The sequence below is a fragment of the Sciurus vulgaris genome, assembly GCF_902686455.1.
Source record: "Sciurus vulgaris genome assembly, chromosome: 16".
In the NCBI taxonomy this organism is placed as follows: domain Eukaryota; kingdom Metazoa; phylum Chordata; class Mammalia; order Rodentia; family Sciuridae; genus Sciurus; species Sciurus vulgaris.
This window is the reverse complement of record NC_136477.1, coordinates 74534446-74539606: the sequence shown is the minus strand read 5'-3', so window position 1 is coordinate 74539606 and position 5161 is coordinate 74534446.

The window sequence follows — 5161 nt, the reverse complement described above, 5'->3', positions numbered from 1 at the left end:
ATTGATTCATTGATATTAATTTGTCAACACTGATTTGTCAATGTGGATTTGTTGATATTGATATTGAACTTCAAATTTTTTAATATTGACTCAAAGGGTTATATTTGTCCATATTGACTTGATGCAGTAGGTACATACACATTGACCCATTGGGGTAGAGTCATAGATATCAACTAGAAAGTATAAATTCATTGATAGCAACCTGTCAGTGTAGTATCATCAATATTGACTCAACTGGTTAGATTTTTGAAATAGACTCACCAGGGTAGATTCATTGATATTGGTATGTTGATATTGATTTGTCATGGTAGATTCATCAATATTGACTCATTGTTGTAGATTTGTTGATATCAACCTGTAAAGGTAGATTCGTAGATATCGACTCAACAGTGTAGATTCATCAATATTGACCTGTTGGTGTAGATTTGTGAACATCGACCCAAAGGTAGATTTGTTGATATTGACCTGATGATGTAGATTTATCAATATCTACCAGTTGGTGTAAATTCACTCATATCATCTCGAAGGTGTAGATTTGTTAACATTGACCCACTGGTGTAGCTTGATGGATTTTGACCTATTATACTAGATTCTTTCATACTGATCTTTCAGGGTAGATACATCAATATTAACCTATCAGGGTAGTTTCATTGATATTGATACATTGGGTAGATTCTTCAATATTGACCTGAAGCAGTAGATTCATAGATATTGATCCATACAGATACATCAATCAATATTGACCCATTCACAGATATAGACCCATCAAGAAATATTTATTAAAAACCAGCTTTTGGGGTAGGCTCATCTATATTGACCCTTCAGTGTAGATCCATTGATATTGATATGTTAGTGTAGATTCATTGATATGCACTTGCCAGTGTAGGTTTGTCAATGTCCACCCATCATTGTAGACTCATCATTATCAACCTGTCAAGCAGATTGGTCAATATTGACACATCAGGGTAGATTCTTTGATATAAACTAGAAAAAATAGAATAGTAGGAACATTCCTCAACATTGTTAAGTTTATCTATGCTACTCTCACACACAACATTATTCTTAATGGAGGAAAAACTGAAAGCACATCTATTCAACATCATCCTTGAAACACTAGCCAGAGCAATTATGCAGACCAAAGAAATTAAAAGGATAAAATAGGAAAAGAAGAACTCAAGCTATCACTATTTGCTGACTACATGATGCTATATTTAGAGGATCCATAAAACTCCACCAGAAGACTTCTACAGAACTAGAATTTCTGAACTCATAAATGAATTCAGCAAAACAGTAGGATATAAATTCACCACACATAATCTAATGCATTTCTATTTATAAGTGATGAATCTTCTGAAAGTAAAATTAGGAAAACTACTCCATTCACAACAGTCTCAAAAAAAAAAAGTAAAACACTTGGTAATCAAACTAACAAAGAGGTGAAAGATCTCTACAATAAAAACTACAGAACCCTAAAGAAAGAAATTGTAAAAAGCCTTAGAAAGATCTCTCATATTCTTGAGTAGGCAGAATTGGTATTGTCAAACTGGCCATTCTTCCAAAGGCACTATGTCTATTTCACACAATTCCAATTAATATCTCAATGACATTTATCATAGAGATAGAGAATTGCATCCTCAAATTCATCTGGAAGCATAAAAGACCAAGAATAGCCAACACAATCCTGGGTAGGAAGAGTGATGCAGGAGGTATTGCAATATACCAGAACTTAAACTGTACTGTAGAGCAATAGTAACAAAAATGACATGGTATTGGTACCAAAATAGACAGGTAGACCAAAGGTAGAGAATAGAAGACACAGAGAAAACCCACATAAGTACAGTTACCTCATACTAGATAAAGGTGCCAAAAACTTGCAAAGAAAAAATGATAGCCTTTTCAACAAATGGTGTTGGGAAAACTGGAAATTCATATGTATGAAAATGAAATTACACCTCTATCTCTCACCCTGCACAAAACTCAAATTAAAATGGATCAAGGACCTAGGAATTAGACCAGAGACATTTCACCTAAATCATCATGATGGTTTAGGAACAGACTTTTTAAAAAAACACTCCCAGAGCAAAAGAAATAAAAGCAAGAATCAAAAAAATGGATGGATTCAAACTAAAAAGATTTTTCCCAACAAAGGAAACAATCCAAAATATGAGAAAAAGAGCCTACAGAATGGGAGAAAATCTCTTCTACATGCACTTCATATAGAGCAGTAATATCAAAAATTTATTAAAATCTTGCAAAACTTTACACCAAAATACAAACATCTCAATGAGTAAATGGCCTAACAAACCGGGCAGACACTTCACAGAAGATACAGAGGTGATGCACAAATATATGAAAAAGTACACTTCATCTCTAGTAATTAGAGAAATGTAATTAAAAGCTACCTTAATATTTCATTTAGCTCCAATTATAATGGTAATTATCAGTAACACAAGCAATAATAAATGTTGGTGTGGATGTTGGGAAAAAGGTTCACTCATACATTGCTGGTGGGATTGAAAATTGGGGCAGCCACTCTGGAAAGCAGTATGGAGATTCCTCAGAAAACTTGAAATGGACCCACCATTTGACACAGCTCTCCCACTCCTCAGTTTATACCCAAAGGACTTAAAATCAGCATACTACAGTGACACAGTCACATCAATGTTTATAGCTGCTCAGTTAGTGATAGCTAGATTGTGTAACCAATGTAGATTCTCTTCAATTGATGAATGAATAAAGAAACTATTTTATATATACACAATGGAATACTACTCAGTCATATAGAGGAATAAAATTATGGCATTTACTGGTAAATGGATGGAGTTGGAGGATACAATGCTAACAGAAATATGTAAATCTCCCAAAACCAATGGCTGATTGTCTTATCTGATAAGTGGATGATAAGACATAAAATGGGGGGGGCACGGGGATATGTGAAGAATGGAGGCCCTTTGAATTGTGTAGAAGAAAATAGGGTGGAAGTTGGTGGGGAAAGAGAGATAGTGGAATGAGACAGATATTATTACCCTATATTCAAGTATGATTACACAATTGGTGTGAGTCTACATTGTGTACAATTATAGAAAGAATAATTGTACCCCATTTGTGTACAATGAATCAAAATTCTGTCTTTAAAATATATATAAATGTACTTTAAAAATATTGTCTTGTCAGGGTATATTTTTCAATATTGATGTATCAATTTTGATTGGTCAATCTGAATTCATTCATATTGATCCATAGGGATAAATTTGTTATGGAGTGCCATTGTGGTAGATTCATCAATATCAACTCTTTGGTGTATATTCATCAATATTGATTCATTGATGTAGTTTTTTTATATTGACCAAACCAAATAGATTCCTCAATATCAACTCAAATGTTTTGAATCATTGACACCAACTAAACTGGGTAGATTCACTGAAATCAACTCATCAGTCTAGATTTGTCTATATTGACACATTGTGGTAGATTCATTGATATCTACTCATTGGTGTAGATTTGTCAATGTTGCCACATCAGTGTAGATTCATTAATAGCAACAAGAATGTGCACATTCATTGGAATCAACTCTGGTTTAGAATGGTAAATAAAGCCTCAATGTGGTAGATTCATCAATATTAACCTCTCAGTCTTGATTCAACAATATTGACTTGACTGAGATTTAACATTATCTACTCATTGGAGTAGATTCACTGACATGTACTCATTGGAATAGATTTGTAGATAACAACCATAAGGGGTGAATTTGTTAACATCAACCCATCAGTGTAAAATCATAAATATCTACTAGTTGGTGTAGATTAATTGCTATTGATCTCTCAGGGTAGATTTGTCAGTATCTGCTCTTCAGTGTAGATTCAGTGATATTGACCAATTGGGGAAGATTGGTCAATATTGACCTGATGTGTGAGATTTGATGATATCAACTCAACTGAGTGAATTCATCAATTTTGACTCATTGGTAGAGATACATAGAGATTGACTCAACTGGTTACTTTCATTGATATTGATATGTTGATATTAATTTGTCAATGTCGATTCATTGATATTGACCCATCAGGGTAGATCCTTCACAATATCGAGTCTTCTGTGCATATTCATCAATATCAACCTGTTGAAATAGATTAATCAATATCAACAATTTGTTGTAGATTTGTCAATATTGAAACATCAGGATAGATTTGTCCACATTGACCCATCAGGCTTCATTCCTCAATATCAACTCTACTGGTTAGATTCACTAATATCAACTCTCTGATTAGATTCATCAGTATTATCTTAACTGGTTCAATTTGTCAAAGGGTATTCATTGGGGTAAATTTGTCTATATCAACCATTGGATTTAGACTTATTGATAACCCTTTGGTGTAGATGCATCAAAATAGACTTGTCAGGGTAGATTAGTCCATATCAACTCTTTGAGATAGATTGTTCAATATTGACTCTGCTCAAGAGATTTATCAATATCAACCCATTTGTGTAGATTCATCAAAATTGGCTCATCAGCATAGATTGATCAATAGTGATACTTCAGTGTAGATTCTTTGATATTGATGAGTATATTGATTTGATGATATAGGTTCATTGATATAGAATTTATGGGGTAGAGTCATCAATATTGAATCACATATGAAGATTCATTGGTGTAGATTCATCAGTTTTGATACATCACGGTAGACTCATCAAACTCAAATCAAAGGTTTGATTTGCCAATATTTATTCATCAGTGTAGATTCATCTATACTGATTCTTCAGGGTAGATTTGTCAATATTGACTCTTTGTGATAGATTCCTCAACATTGATCCATCAGGGCAGATTGATTGATATTGACTGGACTGGGTAGACGTGTTGATATGAAGTCATCAGTGTAGATATGTTGATATTGATATGTCAATATAGACTGGTGTAGATTTATAGACAATGACTCATCGATATTGATGCATCAACATTGATTCATTGATAAAGATTCACTGATATAAAACTATGAATGTAGATTTGTCAATATTGACCCATTGGCGTAGATTAGTCATTATTGACTTGATGGTATAGATGTGTTGATATCAAATTGATGTTGTTGACTCATTAATATTGATTCCTCAGACAGATTTGTTGATATTGACTCATCAGTGTAAATTCATCAATAGCAATCACCCAGGT